Raw genomic sequence first — 17,439 nt, forward strand, 5'->3', positions numbered from 1 at the left:
GTAGCCGACGCGCCGTGGCTAACGTCGTAGACTTAGCCAGTCGCGTCGAAAACGTCGGACTATATTGGGGCCTTTAGTGCAAGGAATGAGTGCACTCTGAAGGTACAAGACATTAGTCAGATCTCAGATGATGAGACATTCAGCATGGGAATGCTACCATCCTATGGTGATACTCTGCATGGTTGCAAGGCTCCTACATCACACCTCATGTTTGTGTTGTGCATAATACTAATATGCCAGCTTTAGGCCTTGTGCAAGGCCTCAATCAGTTTCTGCTACAGTTATGACACAAAATGCTTTGCAGAAATGATGCTCTCCATGAGATGAGTCTCAAGTGCAAAGAATGCAAGCTTCCAAAAGATACATGTGGTCACCTGGATTGGCTTTATTGGCTGATACACTGTGGTCACAAAGCATCTGCTTTCGGTCCACCAGGTTCGAGCTTGGATGCAGGTTTCCTTCTTCAGCTGCTCTTGGCCTGTTGGATTCGGGCTTGGATACAGGTTTTCGCTGTGCGACATCTGCAAAATGCAAAAAAAAGCAGGACTATATTCCAAAATCCGAAAATTCAGCTGTCTTTACAAAACATTCTGAGAAAGGGGTAATTAGGTGCTCTATTTTTAATTGATAACAATTCAAAAAGTTTCGATTCTGAACTACAGAAATATGACGAACTGACACAAGAATACAGGCGTTCAGCATCAGTCCATCGCAAAATCTAATACCTTAATCGAACAGATATTTCAAGGGTCTTTGAACCATATCCTATCAATCAAAGACATCTGAGCACTGCTTCATGGAAAGCTACAATAACTAGAGTGAACAGAGCAGTCCAGAACTGGAGACTGGACTTTGAGAAATAGAAGTGTGCATTCTAGATATGGCTTAGCACACAGAGCTAGGAATAAAACCAAACCTGAAATGAAAGATTATGCAATTTTACATATATGGTCATAGAAGAAAAACAAAATTGCACACAGAACAGTACGGAAAGTATATCATCATTGCAACTTGTACAAAAACAGTTGATAACACATCTTCAAAAGTGCACGAGTATTACTTGAGCCCAGCAGCGAATTATCAATGGCAATAGCGGGGTACAAGAGCTTAGTGAGATGATGGAATCTTTCAATGGTGATCGAGAATGGCATGTAGAAGTGGCACAACTCTCCCCAAGTTTACTAAAAGCTTGGTTAGGATTCATGACGGCCCCTCAGCCTTCCTTCCAATAAGGTCGAGAAATACCCTAACCACCCGAGGCAGTGGAAACAGTGCATAGGGATCAGGTTAACTGATATTCACAAACATGCCTTGACTAACACCTTTACTCCAAGCGGTCCTCGAGGCCCCTTTTTTTTTTTTGAAATGAAGCTCCACTTGAATTGCTCCTCGAGTGCATGAGAAAACAGAGCATCTATAAGTGGCAATGACACTACTACAGGGACACCTAGACTTCCACTTGCAAACATGGGGCATCACAGCTTTCACACACTGTGCAGACTTCGTTCTACTGCATACCAAGCCTTTCATGAAAGTGGATACAATAAGGATTCACAGACCCACTCTCTGAAGCATTGGCTCCGAGAACCTCAATCTGACGCGAAAATACTGAAACATCGTTTCAAGTACGACCAAGAAAAGCCTCCCAAGTTTCTGCGGCTGACGTTGAGCATGGATAACTATCGTCAGTTGCAGATTTCAATGCTGTAGTTGATCATCGCATTATGCTACTGTGGTGTAAACACATTTCAAGTCATCACCAGATACCTTATCAACATTTCAGAGCACGCCGAGTGCCAAGTTGCAGAAAGCATTTGATGGCTAACAGCAAATGAAACATGTGCAGTGGTTTCTGTGAACTACTGTGGAAAGTGGTGCAATCGTGGGGAATGTCATATTGTAAATAGGAAGACAGCGAGGTACCGGAGGTGCAGTTGTGCCATGGAACACCTGTGCTGCACACATCAATGGCTTTCTGATTGCCTCAAATATACTTCTATGTCTAGATGCAGTGCTGAAGGGGGGGGGGGGGTCAGTTCTGTCTTTTTAGCTGTGGAGAGATATTTGCAGTTGGTGGAAGGCATGGCTTTTCAAGTGCGCTTAAAATTAAAGCTCCTAGCTTGCTTGGAAACAGAAGCAGCATTTGCTTCTGGAAAGACAAATTTGTTGGCTTGGGTGCATGCGCTATAACATGCTTCTTTGAACCTCACATGTGCTCAACGCTCGCCGCTGAGCACTCAGAGGGCAAATATGCAACTAGGTCACTAGAGTTCACAGCAGTTCGAGCAGTTCTCAATGCCTAAATCCTGTTCTACATCAGCCATATGTCACTGGCAGTGAATGTTGATAGATGTGAATTGTTTTCAGCTATTTTTCACAGCTGCCTTGTTCATGCAGTCTGCAAAACATATTTTACTAGGCTGTGACTTTTTTTTTTAACGTCCAAAAGCGACTCAGGCTATGAGAAATGCTGTAGTGGAGGACTGCAGAAATTTCAACCACCTGGAGTTCTTTAACGTGCACTGATGTCGCACCGCACATGGGCGCCTTGCTTTTAGTCTCCATCGAAAAGCGGCCGCCACAGCCTACTAGCCTGTGACTCTTGAGGCAGCTTGTGGATGCTGTTCACAAGGACTTGGCATTAGAAAGTGAGCATGTTACACGTAGTGGCATGCACTTTCCGGGCCAAATTTTGGCCTTATGGCCCATTCGGTTGGGGGGACGAGAGCAGAGGTGCCGAGCAGTACAGAGAAGTACAGGAGCACGCCGAGCGAGGGTGTAATTTTCCTCCCACGGGAACGCTCTCTGCGTGTCGAGAGCAGTACGCCACGACCATTGTGACCATTTTCCTCCCACGGGAACGCTCTCTGCGTGTCGAGAGCAGTACGCCACGACCATTGTGACCGCACTTCCCTCCCCAGCATTCTCCGCCTACCCGCAGTAGCAGCAGTTGCAACCCGAGGAGAAGCAAACACTCTATGTAGAACTGCTTTGCATGCATTTGTTCTCACAGCGCGGCGATCTGCCTCCTTTGGCCCTTTCGATGCCAGCAGTGACCCTCAAACCTGAGCAATGCTTTGCAGCCACCATTTAGAGCGTCACCGACTTGAGAAAAGAAAAAAGATGGTGCGGATACACCGCTTTATGTCATGTGACTTCCTCTACACTCGCTTTAGATGAGGGAGCAGCCGGGAGTGCATTCAGGTGCTCTCAGCAAAGGAAAAGACCTCCTCCTCTACCATTGGAAGCCAGTGATTCTACTCCTGCTCTACCACTGGAGGGCACCCACTTGTCTGAGAGCACTTTCGAAGTGCTCTCGAGGGCGCCTGCTCTCCCGCTCGAATTCGCCATTAGTCTTGCCCCGTATGCCACTTGTGCTGTCTGGAGTGGAGAAATATTTCTGAAGGGTAAGTCGGAAGAAATGCTGAAAAGCATTCAAGAATCTGAACTGAACCTTAAGTAGAGAAAAGACTGTTTTCTGCACTTTATGGAGCTGAGGTAGCGTCGAGTGGAGACATGTTTTTTAATTTGGCCACAAGGGTAAAATTTGAATTAACTATTCCACACGCAAAACACTCATGTCCTAATGTCAAGTCCTCTGAACATTCAGAAGCAAACTCGATATTCACAGGCTAACAGAACGTTTCCCAGGCTGCATGAAAAGGCAGCTGTGAAAAACAGCTGAAAACGCTTAATGTTAGGCAAAATGTCGCTGCTGCTGTGATATTGTTCATGTAGAACATGACATATGCATTGAGAAATGCTGTGAAATTTAGTGACCAAATTTGTTTATTAAGATTTGATTTGAAGTTGCTGCTACACTTGATCTTTAAGCTTGCAGGGCTCAGGGGAGAGGGAAGAAAATATGCGTGCTTCTTCGCTACATATACACCTAAACCAACAAATTCAACTCGCTGATTTCAGTTTCCAAACAAAGCTTGGAGCCACAATGGTCACTGCACTTGCAAAGCCATGCCTTCTGCCTACCGTGAATATGTCTCCACAGAACAAGTGAACCAACCGCTTTGACAGCACCGTGTGTCCGTAGAGTACATAGTACCCTGATGTGACAAGCAAGCCATTGATGCCTGTAGCACAGATGTTGACATTGTTCACAAGGCTCAATCGCGCTACTAGTGGCCCCAGCTTCCTTTACACGTACTTCTTCATCATCATCATCAGCCTGATTATATCCACTGCACGGCGAAGGCCTCTCCCATATTTCTCCACTTAACCCGGTTCTGTGCTAGCTGCATCCACTTGACCCCTGCGAACTTCTTAATCTCATCCGCCCACCTAACTTTCTGCCGCCCCCTGCTACGCTTTCCTTCCCTTGGAATCCAGTTTGTTACCCTCAGCGACCATCGGTTATCCTCTCTTCGCACTACATGTCCTGCCCATGTCCATTTCTTCTTCTTAATTTCTACTAGAATGTCGGTAACTTGAGTTATTTCTCTGACCCACTCTGCACGCTTTCTATCTCTTAATGTTACCCCTACTATTTTTCGTTCCATAGCCCTCTGGGTTGTCCTCAACTTAAGTAGAACTCTCTTGGTTAGCCTCCACATTTCAGCCCCATAGGTGAGTACAGGCAAGATGCAGCTGTTGTATACTTTCCTCTTGAGCGATACCGGTAAGCTGCTAGTCATAATCTGCGAGTGCTTGCCAAATGCGCTCCATCCCAATCTTATTCTTCTTGTTATTTTCTTTTCGTGGTCCGGATCTGCGGTTACTACCTGTCCTAAGTAGACATATTCGCCTACTACTTCCAGTATTTCGCTACCTAATGCAAACTGCTGTTCCTTCCCGAGGCTGTTGAACATTACCTTAGTCTTCTGCATACTGATTTTCAACACGTACTTGCTAAGACCAAAAATGGGAAGACTGCAAAAATGGGGGGGGGGGGAGGAGGCAGCATTTGTGTACAAAAGGGGGAGGCGGCTGCTACTTTCAGGCAGTGTCTGATGCGTCCTAATCTAAACATCCTAAGCATAAAAACATGCAGCAGCAAGCATGCAATGCATGTCTAAAGGTGTGCGTCCGTCGAGATATCTGCAGGCCGCCACCAAATGTTCTCACTACGTCTCTATAGCCAACGCAAAACTGATCTGCATGCCCACCACCAGTTTTCTCTCAGTACCATCGGAGCGCTGTTTAAATTTTTTAATGCAAAACCATAACTAGCCCATTTACACGTAATTTCATCCGTAACCGTCGTTGGCTGCGTTGGTTCCGAAAAAAGAGCATTCACGCCATTGCTGAGCATAGAGCAGCTTAGTAACATAAGGCATGCGGCTGAGCTCAATAAGAAGGATCAGATAACATGACATTTGGGCAAAGCCTTTAACCTGAAGTACACTGAGTGGCTGCCCTTAGCTGAGATCGAAAGCAAAGCCAGCACAGCATCTATATCTACTGTGGCTGCATTAGCTGTGCATCACTGCCTACAAGAAGTGCAGTACACCAACTGTTTTCGCAGCCAGCGACACCTACTCTTGCTCGGCTAAAGTCTGTTTTGATTGATTTCCTGCTTAGCCAATGATGCCGATGGTGCTAGTGTGGCCTTTGATGGAGATGCTCGAAATTATAATGCGGCTGCTGATTCCTCGGTGCTGGTTCCGCAAAAGCCATTCTTTGCAGGCAGAAGCCCCTTATCGGAAGATTTAGGGCAGTGATCGTGCAATCAGAAAGTTTGGTCAAACATCTGAAGTCTTCTAAAAAGTCGGAAGGGTTGGCTGCAGGTATGTACGCAACATGCCGTCCCCACAAGTGTGTCCTTGTCTGTGGAAGCCACCAAGCAGAGCAAACTTACTATTAGTCCTCAAATTTGTACCGTAGCTCTGCACTAAGTAGGTTCTGAAACACTGCTCATATACAGCAACAACTTAAAATGTGCAGCACCACAGAAGTATGTGATGATCAACTACAGCACTGGAGTTAGTGATAGACCATGATTATGCCTACTTGGTGTCAGAAGCTGGGATGTCAGGAGGAATACCAAAGCCATACCCAGAAAAAATAATGTGCTAGAAGTTCTAAGTTAACCAGGTTTGACCTGGGCTGTCACTCAGCCAATGCTTCAGAGAACAGATCTGTGCGTACTCACTGTATCCACTTTAGTAAAAAGCTTGTAAACGCGCAGAACAAAGCCCACAGAGAGAACAAATGATAAGATGTCAAGTGTTTTCAAGTTGAGTGCCAGTCTATGAGCCCTCAAGGTCACATAACTGCCAATAAATGAAAAGCAGGCATTCAGGGCTACGTGGAGTTGAAGTCAATGTATTCTTATGAAGTCAAGATTTCCTGTCACTGTACTCAATCTCACAAGCTGTCTGCTGCACCTGGCCCATTCGAGATCATATAGATTATAGTAGGTAATTGTGCTCTTAGGTGCCTCTCACCCCTTGAATTGGCCAGGGAGAAAGTAGGAGCACAATGACCTACTTGGACCCTTTGCAAAACTCAATGCGTCACCTATATTATATAGCAAAATCCTTGTGGGAGAATATTTTTGCACATCTTGGGTGCACAGTCACGTGATACATGGGTGATGTAGCCTATATGTCACATACACATATCTCCTAGATTTTTTTTTTTTTTACAGAGGCATGCTGCTTAGTCAAAAGACGCGATGCGCGGGAGTGTAGTGCGCACCAATTCTGTGCGTTTGCAATTTTTTGTTTTCGTTCTGTTTCTTCCGATAGTTTGGTGGAACGGCTGGTATGCAATGCGATGTGGGATTCTGGAGTCGTGAGTCTTTTTTCGCAGCATGTCACCGGGATGGTGCGTTTGCTTTCTGCAGTCTAAAAAAAATGTGCAAGAGTACTTGCCGTGTGCGGGGCTGCATATATATTGAGTACCAGAGTGAGAGTTATTTGCACACACGCATGCCCATACGTGCCCATACACATGCAGTTTTGTAGTGGCGCAAAAAAAAGTAATTCTGTCAAGACAGAGCATCTTCTAAAGGGCACGTAAACTTTGACGTTTGGATTAAGCAATGGAATTATACAAGATGTTTCACATAAGGTTTGCTTTATGGGGTTTAACGCCCCAAAGCGACTCAGGCTTGTATCACATGGGGGGCTTAACTCAAGGTACAAACCAGCCCATGTGCGGACACAGAACCAGTCAAATCTTCGGTGCTACAAAAAAAAAGCAAGCATGCACACTGCTCTGTGCTTTGCCGAGGCAGCTCCAAGCCATCACTCACTTGAAACCGTGCTGCCTGCGTTGGCCAGCCTGCCCTCCCCCCCCCCCTCGATTCATTCATTTTTTCCGCACTGCTAAATAATAAAAAAAGAAAGCATGCATACTGCTGTGCGTTTAGCTCGCAGGACAGCTAGACTCCCCTCCCATTACCTCCACTCCCCCTTCCCACCCGCCACTCATTTTAAAGGACCAACATCCCAGCACCCTTGCGTCCTTCCCGCACAGACCAGGCAACCCTTTTCTCACTCTCTCCCAGTAGAATGAAAAAAAAAAGCCCATGCAGGACATGCAGGAGTGACATAGCCACGTCACTTTTGTTTCAATGAGGTTTGGGTTGCTTTGACCTGAGCAGCGGTATAGGGAGCGCTCAAGATTTGATTGCTTCTGTGCGCAGCACGTTAGAGCACAGGGCTCGATCTGCCACCCTTGTACCTTAAGTTAAACCCGTTGTGTGAAACGATAGTGCCGGAAAATTGTTGGTTTATAAGCTAAGCCACATCTTTTATGAATTTACAACTTAACTTCAAACACCAACGTTTATGCGCCCTTAGAAGATGCTCTCAGTCTTGACAGTTATTTCTTTTCTGCCACTGTAAAACAGCATGTGTGTGGCGTGCGTGTGTGCAAGTAACTCATGCACTAGCCTTGCATGTTTTCATTACAATGAGGAAAACAAATGCACAATCCCTGCAGCGCACTGTGAAGAAGAACACTCTTGACTCCGTGTCCTTGCATTGCTCGAATACCACCAACGCCACTAAACCACCGGAAGAAAAAGAATGAAAGCTAAGCAAAAGATAGCAAATGCACAGAATCGGCGCTCACTCTAAATTCCCTTGCATCATGCTTTTTGACTGAGCAGCGCTTCTCTCTCAAGGAAAAAAAGAATACAAACTCCACAAGATATGTGTACGTAACACATAGGCTATGTCACTGATGTATCTCATGATTGTGCACTGAAGACATGCAAAAATATCCTCCCAATTCCCTTTGGGGCAGAAGTTGGGTGCAATGCTGAATATTTCTGTATCAAACCTCATGTTATGCACGAATCTGACGAGAAGCATGCCTTCACTATTGAAAACCAGAAGGGCGGAAGTGGGGGGGGGGGGGCGTTATGAGTTTTGTTACTGAGTGGAGCAGGTAATGGATGTGGTCATTGTCACAAGAAATCTCTCCTGGCAGCCACCTATTTCTGCCCCCAAAACAGGTTTGGCCGCCACAGTGAAGGGGTTTGCGCTGAGCAGAGAAGCATTGCAGAAATATTCTGCCAGAAAAACCTCATACTTCATTCATGGTCTATGATTACGTATGGCATAGTATTATCAATAACACTCCCCTGTTTTCTCTTTTCACTTTACATACAAATTATATTCGCACTCAGTTTAGCTACCAAAAAAGTGCAGGGGGGCCTTTTAGAGAGGAAATTTGTCAGAGCTGATTTATAAGAAAGCAGCCATCAACGGGTCTAGTTGAAGACAGGAAGACCAGAAAAATAACCCTCCAGAAAGGTCTTCAAGGAGTTCCAATTTGAGAAAAATTTATTCACAGTAGTTTTGCATAAATGTGTGAAATTTAGGAAAACAAAGACAAACATGCTGAAAAAAAGAAAAATTAAATAGGGACAAGAGAGGTGGCAACTGCGAAAAAGAGAGCCACCTGTAACCATGGTCTGGACGCATGCCAGGCTGTCACTTTGGGTTTATATTATATAGGCTCATGCTCTCTTCGATTGTTCCCTCTGAAGTGCACTTTTAATTTTCATGTAGGCTTGCTTTTAGAGAAAAACCATGCAATTTTTTTGAGAATTTTAAGCAGCAAATAATTTCAGGAGTTCCAAAGCTCCTTGAAATAGTTCCTGAAAACCAAGCGTACTCAATGATATCAAAGGCCTGTGTAAACCACACTCCATGATCATCATATTGAAGGGAATGGCTTACCAGCCCAGCCTCTGGGGCCTGTGCCCAATAAAGTATGGATGCATCATGTAGAACTTATGAAATCAGCTGGTAATGACATCTGTTTCAAAACTTCTGGCTTTTCCTATCTTGAAGTAAGCTCGCATTTTCAGTAAGTAGCACTTTAGTGGATAGAATGCAGTAATTTATAATAAAAGACAGCTTCAGCTTGTCTTCAATGTCCTTTTATTACTCTAAAGCTGAACATGAGCTATGAGAGACATCAAGAAGGAGGGCTCTGGGTTAATTTCCAGAGCCCTCTTCCACAAAAGTTCTTCAAGCTATGCAGTGGCACCAAATGGGGGCAGGCAAATTTGCATTTTGCCTATATCAACAGGCCACAGGCACCATTCCACTCCGCATTCTCAAACTCAACAGCCAAATGTCATAGCCAATAAGCAACGGCAGCAAGCAAAGAAAACACTGAAGAAACCTAAATGTCAAAATAAACATGAGGGGCCACAAATGCAGTAGTGGGTTAGGCAAATAAAAAACTACACATACTGAAAGATGTCTTCAGTACATACATCAATGTCCTGCTTCTTGCCCACCACAGCACAGCACAATTCCGGCAAAGGGTATAGAGCTTGAAGGAGCCATTGCTTACGAAGCCACATGGAACTTGCTGCAAGGTAAAAAGTACCATGACCCAAGAAATTAGTGAAAACGTAATATGGTGCAACACGTAAATGCAGAGGCTTTGTGAGCAAGAAATAAAGGCACAGAGTAGGAACACCACAATACTGTTTTTTTTTTCTTGAAATGATGCACGACATTTTGGTGCAGGTCACTGCATGAAATTTGCCTCTGCCTGCTAAATAATCTTAAATTATTATTTTTTTAATTCAAAATTTCACTTTGGGATTCAATTAGTTGAAGGGCGATTGCCTACAATGCCAGAGAAGAAACAATGTTGACATCACCCGAGACATACCAACAGTGAAATAAAATAACTCCTTTCACTCCATCTCGTCGCTAGCCTGGCAAAAAAGCAAGTCAGGCATCACAGTGCGCCTAGTTACAAATAAAAAAGCATTTACTTGACCTTAACTGCAAGTGCATTTTAACAGCCTATCCATAATCTACCATTTCCCACTAGGTTCGAGATCAGACAAGCCCTCCCTTTCTTTATGCTTTACATCGAGCGAGCACCTTAATTGGTACTGCAGGGCCTAATACATGCCTGCAACTACAATACTACTTTTCTAAGAGATGTGGAACTTCATTAAAATTCATTTTATGACCGAAGTAGCAAAGATTGTATTTTATCTTGAAAGAAGCAGCAAGAAAAAACAAGGGTATGAAAGGAGACAATACGGGCACTAGCTTACAACTAATGTTTATTGAAGCACACATGAAATATATAGAGAAGACGAGCAACAACGCAAACCACTCAATCACTGATAACCAAAAAGCAAGACATGAATCACTAAAATTTAAGAACAGTTCCCTATCTAGATAACCCAACTCACTGCATGGTAACATGATGGATGGCTCACTAACACATTCATTACCTAGTTGTAAAATATGTCTAGCTTCAATGATTTCTCAGCTGATTTGCAATGGATGACAGCCAGAATGTGCACAGCAGAAAGAAACTGAAAGCAACCAGTGCATTCTTACAATGCACAGCCAAGTTGACCTCCACCTATATCTACTCAAATGGAACCGTTCGGAAGTTTTAGTGATTCATGTTTTGCTGTCTGCTTATTGGTGACTGAGTGGTTTGCAGTGTTGCTTGGCATTATATATTTCTTATTTGCATCAATAAACATTACTTGCGAGTTAGCATCTGCTTGCTTCTTTTCACGTCCTTGTTTTTTCGTGCTGCTACTTTCAAGATGACACCTTACCAACTCACCCAAATTACATCCTTATGATTGTATTTTAGTCAGTGAAATTTTACTTCATGTGACACTAATCAACACACATGACCACATTTCATGGAACTCAAAGCCAATCAATGAGAGCCTCATCAGAAAGCATGAAAGTTGGCTCAGATATGCAGCTCTCCATGCCAACACAGCTTGCACAGACATGATTTTCTGTGGTAAACAAAACACTGGGCTGCTGCAAGGGCGGTACAGAGCAAGCAGAGGGTGCTCTGACACTGAGAAGAAATGTGGCATTGAATCTTGCTGTACATGGAGGCAATGTTTTGGGGCTATGCAGCCGAGTCTAGGTACGAAAGAAAAGGAGAAAAGTTTCTGTCCCCTTGCCGTGAAGAGTGGTTTGCTCACTATTTGGGCTAGGAGTGTACTGGGCTGAAGTGAAGGGAGGAAGTTGGAGAGGTAATGCAAGGTCACTAGGGCGGAAGTAACCCACTCTACATGGCAAGGGGAAAGAGGTATGTTGCCTCTTCCTTTCTGCCTAACTTCAGCTGCACAGCCACAGTTATCCCCGAGTATAGTGATGTGCTACCGTGATCAAGACTTGTAGAACTGAAAACTGAAAGTAACAAAGGGGTATGGCATGATTAAAATATCTATGGTGTCCAGGTGAATAGCACGCTGCACTCCAGGGTTGCTGACTGCGCATTTACTTATTTTATATTAAAAGAAACAGTAAGTGAACCATAAATATAATACTTCTGCTATTATCAGGATTCCACAGCTCTGTAAACTCCATGAAGAAAGTGAAACTCAATAGCTTGCGCTGACAACTCACCAGGCACCCACTGGTGAAATAAAAGTGGAGCAAAATGTCATCTGCATTCACCACATTCATCATGAAGGTATTGCAGACACTAAGCATAGCTCACCATCATAGCACTTCTGATATCATATCCAAGCCATCTATAAAGCTACCTAGCTTGTTACATGAACATATCAACAGATGACTTTTCAATGGTCATATGACTGACCAAATTCTCATGAAAAAAAAATGTTTATGACTAAATCAGCACTTTTCTCAGAGTTCACTGCATGGGAGTGAGTTCGTCAACTGCTAGTGTTTCAGAAAAAGGGGTCATCAAACTATGTAACCTGAGTTGAGTTGCAAACAACAAAATTTCGGAGAGTGGTGAGGGGCAGACTTTGTGGCATTACGAAGGTCATCTACTAACGCTAACAGTAGGCAACCTTGATTTGATGACAGGGTTCAACATGCCAAAGAAACTTAGACAATGAGGGTCAGCAATAGTAGGTAGCTCTGGATAATTTTGACTATCTGCACTTCTTCAATGTGCACTGACACTGTACAGCACATGGGGACTTAGCGTTTTGCTACCACCGAAATGTAACCACCCCGGCTCAGACCGAGCCCGCGTCACCCAGCTCACTAGTCAAATGCCCTAAACACTGAAACCACCATGGTAGGGTGCAGGCAGCCTTGAAGAGGGTTACATTTGCAGGCATGTTTTGTACAAGCCAAGCTTATATAAGCTGGGTATGGGCAAGCTGCGGCTAATGAGTAGCATGAGGCTCCTTGCAAAGTGCAGATCCCGACAGCTTGGCACCTGTCCACCACCCACCATTTGCAGTATTTCTGCCTCTACAGCCAGCTTCTCTGTTCTTTCTCCTTTAGGTTCCAAACCACCTATTGTTTAGAATTCTTTTGAACAATGAAACAATATGCCACCCTTATGGACATACATCTAACAGAGCTGCTCACGACTGTAACCATGCTCATTCGAGAATTTCAATATGCTTGCTTTACAAATGGGGCAGTAGAGGCATATTAACAATCGTGGCATGAGGTCTTCACTGTGACCACCAGCTCTGTTAAATGAAAAAAAAAAGTCATTATCATTTACTTTGCTCTTTGTAAAATGTTGCCTTTTTAGTCAAGAGGTCTCATTAAAGGTATGGCAGCAGTTGCGTAGGCCCATAGCTAAAGAGCTCTCTGACATATGCCCGCATTGTATTAGCTTGCTCGTACATTGAACTGAGCCTTAGCAAGCTTCGCGGTGATGCAAAGAGATCTTTGCCCATGCTAACATCTCGGCATTTCCATAATGGCGCAGATCAGTGTCTTCACTCGTGCTATGAGCATTCCTGTCATTAGCACATATTGAAAGTAAAAAGGATGACAGCAGGCAATGCGACATATGCCAGCAGAGACACGTTCACCTGCTTTTCCTCTGCACATACAGTGAATTACAATCCCAGAAGTGAAGTGGTCTGCCTGCTCCGCAAAAGAGCACCTGCATCCAGTACAGATTGTGTCCCCATTGCGTTTGGAACTCATGCCAGCGCAAGTAGGTGGTGCCCATGAACTGACAGAAGAATTGCCTGTTATTCTGTGTGCTAGACCGTGCTTCGTCTACACGTGCCAGCTGTTTTTAAACCTGTAATAGGTCTGCATTTTTACCGCTGCTTCTTGGGATGGCATTGACATCAACAGTTTATGCCATTCTTTCGTATAGCCGAGTGTGGGCAAGCAGGGTAAAATTTCTTTGGCACTATTCTCAAATAAAAGGAAGTCGCAGTTCACCATTTTCACTGTTTTAGAGTTCAGGAATGGCTTTAAGATCATGAATAGCACATAAAGATGATTTCCGCACAAAATCTTCTAGTCACACTCCGAGCTGAGGTCTTTAAAAAAGATTATTGCATAATACTGCTACTCTTAGACTTGCTGTCCTCAAGAGTAAGCACTAGTTCATGACAGCAATTTGCATTCATAGCAGTGGCAAGTAATAATCATCTATTATGGAGCACAGAGGGCACAGTCAGCACAGCAGAGCATGCTACTGGAAATAGAAGGTGCAGCTGAACAAATACTCAAGCAAACTTCTAGCCGGTTCTGTTGATTTCGGAAGAGCAATCCACTGCTCCAGGGACCGATCTTGGCTCAGCAATCGCTCCCCATCTGCATTGGGAAGATGGGACCTGTGTTCCGGATCTGCATTTGGAATACAGTTACTCCAAAAAGAGCAGAAAATAATGTTCTGTAAGTCACTAAACCCTGTGATTGGAATTGACCATTAGTAAAGTCTTGTCATCTATCACCTCGATCTGCTCATAATTTAAGTAGCATTATAAAAGTCTGCGATTCTGCAGGAACCTCTGATCTCACACCAAGAATTCAGTGCCCATAGCAGGCACAACGCGCATCTAGAGATGCCAGGTAATGTAACTCGAAAGAAATGTTATGCTAACTCTTCTTTACCTACTAAGAGAGCAAACAGTATTTCTGTCATCGAACCTTCTTTTAAACACTATTTCATGGCAATGGCAAAAGACATTTCGAGTCAACTGGAGGTCTAACCTAGTACAGTGGCGATGAACGAGCCCCTGAGCCTGCCATGTGCCAAGGCGTAAATGCACTTCACTGCAATGTACGAGTAAACAAGTGGAAGGCTGGAAGCTTGAACAATCTGTTTCCAGTAAACAGTGACGTTTGGGTGGTTAGGTTGGAATACCAAGCAAGCACTCTGCCCATAGCTTTATCTACTAGATTTCCTCTCAAAGGTATAACCAGCAAACAATGTCTGCAACTTAAGCCAGGAGTACAATCCCAGCATGTTCTGAATGTTCTGAAGACTTCGATCATCACATTTACTTTTTAATCATGCCAGTCACCTCAACATCAAATCAAAGCAATATATGTGGCAGCTTATGGAACCCTCGCACATACAAAACACACCGAGAAATGCAAGCCAGTCAGTCTAAAGGCAGCCTATCATCAGCATATTGTTCATGGCCTTCACAGGGCCACCAAGTTTGCTCCCTGACCACCCTATGAACATGCAGTGTTTGCACCCCAAATCGGGTTACAGAAAATGTGGCGGCTCTTTAAATGAAACAGGAGCAGTGCACCAAGAAAGGCAAAAGTTCGTCCCTAGCTCCCATTATGTCAACTGAAGAATGTGCAGAGTCAGACAAGAAATATGGATTTCTGAAAACATGTATTCTGTATAGAAATATGAGTGATATCTAGGAATCTAGGAAGATAGTGGTACCAGTGCAGTAAGCAGTCTGCCCCTTGTGCATCATGAAGGGCCAATGCTCTCGAACTTCCAAACCTTTTATCATGCCAAAACATGCTCACCCGATCAATTATGAATTGTGAAAGGCTACATACTCTAAAGTGGAAACAGTTCCATGCAAAAAAGTAAAAAGAAGCCAAATGCAGAATGTGATGTGACTGTTCAAACAATGTGTGGAAGTGCATGTGGCAACTAAGCAATTCATAAATGTGGTAGCCATTCATAATCTAGATCCAGACACAACACTAATTCCATATCAACATCTACCGTTGCTTCTACAAAACATGCATAAATTTAAACAAAAACACCACAACTGAATGATACTTTAAGCAAAGGCTTGCTTTGCTTGGAATTCTGCATGCACTCTTCATTTTGAAACTTGCATGAATTTCATATTCTCACATCTGTGATGAATCAGTGGTATACTGAGTACGGAAAAACTGCACATTTTGATTCACATTTCATATTAGAGAAGATGAAAATGGGGCATCTCAGCACTAAGATTTTTTTTCGCTTCATTTGTAAATAATTAAACAAGAAAATCAATACTATTGGTACTGTTGAATGCATGATTACCTTTACACCTTACTGACATTTCTGGACTGAATGTCTGAGTTTGGTGTCTGTCATTTATATGCGCTTAGTAGTTTTTGGGGATTACTTCAGTCACGACCAAAGTATGAAAAAGAAAATATCAAGCCCAATACAGGCGAAAAAATTCAAAATAGCTCAAAACTTTTTTTTTTCCCCTTCTGCTACCCAAGGCTCGACAATGGAGTTTAAGTACGGTTGCTGCTGAATCATACTGCCGTCGCATGTTCGCCGGCTCCATATCTCGTTATCCGCAATATTTATGGAACATAAGAATAATGATCTAGCCCTGTTGTAACGCAGGTAGGTTTTACCACTTATTCAATCCGTGTAGTTGCAACTGCACAAGCGCCGGATCTTCAACTGCAGCGCAACATAAGGCCCGGGTCGAGGCACTTGGAACTGGCCCATTCTAAATTCTTGCCGAAGGCTGAATTGCAGTAGGCGCCAGCATCGTGCACCCCGCAATGGTCTTACGAGTGATGATTTGTACGGCATATTCTACTCTGAGCGTGCAGCCCCTGGCACTAACTGTCTCTTTTCCTAGACACTGCAAACGCATTCACCCTTCCCTCGTCAAAAGCAAACTACCGTATGTTATGACATGCGCGTCTTGATGTTTACGAACTAGCGCTGTGTTGGCATGCATCATCAGTTCTGCGCAAAGTTTTTAGGAGAATGTACAGGGAAGATGGAAATTAACTTACCTCCGAGATGTCAAATGTATGCCGAGTGGTGGCCGCCCTCCAATAGTCCCGTCGTCAGCGTAGTGTTTGCAGTGAGAGCGCACAAAGGAAACGCACTGCCTGTCGGGCACGCGAGCACACTTTTTGCACAGGTATGCACACAACCTTACCACGCTTCTGCACATCGCACGAGCTATTTTGTTGCGCTGTGTGCCTCGTATATCTCGAAATAAAGAGCCGCCAGCAGCAAAGCCCCCAACAACACACAAGAGAAAAAGGCGCGACGCCACCAACTCATAATGGCTACGGCTAGCACTTCGATCCGCTTCGGCTGCCTCGTCTGGTTTCGACTTGTTTCGGTTTCGGAAGTCGCTGACCTAACGACTTTGCTGCTCGCCGAACAGTGGCAAGCACGATGTCGGGCGTCTACGCGCTAACGCTGCATGTTTGTCGTGTATACGCGCCTGTAGTTTGTACATTCAAAAATTAGCAGTGCTAGCAGTGCTAGCGAAAGACCACCGTGAGTTTCGCTTCTTTTCTCGCGATGCTGGACAAACTGCGTGCTTTGCTTGTCATGGACGTTAGGTTGACCGCGGTCTGTGGTTCGGCGAATCGGAGCTTTGGCCCAAATTCATTGCCAAGTTCCTTGCGAAAACTCCTGTTCATAAACAGTTACAGTGGCAATTGTTTGTTTGTTAATATTGAAAGGCTATACGGCGTTTTACAGATCAAGTGATTTGTTTGGAAACAGAAGATGCTGGATTAATTGTGCTCGCTCATAAAAAACAGTGGGCGAGCCCAATTCGGCTCGCCCGCTGTTCCTTTATGGGCGCCACATCTATGGCTGTCAGCTCGAACTGGTCACCTGAGAGCGATAATTTCTTGTGTGATATGTGCCTCACTACTTCAGTGTTTAACTCTTAAATGGTGACGAAATTTGTGAATGCCTGTAGCTTATAGCAAAAGCAAGGATAGTGGGGTGAAAGCCTGAACTCTCAATCAGGAAAGATATGCGATATGCAAAAATAGCTTACCGGTCAAGCTTCAAGTGAAGGCAGTG

The 17,439-nt window shown here is 44.2% G+C and overlaps 1 long non-coding RNA gene across 1 annotated transcript; it reads right to left on the minus strand.

The window, feature by feature from the left end:
- Positions 1–404: 404 nt before the first annotated feature.
- On the minus strand, positions 405–16,491 carry LOC146187493 (uncharacterized). Its single transcript, XR_014708243.1, has 4 exons — positions 16,401–16,491; positions 13,895–14,015; positions 9,698–9,795; positions 405–521 (listed from the first exon to the last, which is right to left on the minus strand). It is a non-coding gene; the product is annotated as an uncharacterized LOC146187493 (long non-coding RNA).
- Between the last annotated feature and the right edge of the window lie 948 nt (positions 16,492–17,439).

This window comes from Amblyomma maculatum, chromosome 6, assembly GCF_055883805.1.
Source record: "Amblyomma maculatum isolate TAMU_Amacu chromosome 6, ASM5588380v1, whole genome shotgun sequence".
Classification (NCBI taxonomy): Eukaryota; Metazoa; Arthropoda; class Arachnida; order Ixodida; family Ixodidae; genus Amblyomma; species Amblyomma maculatum.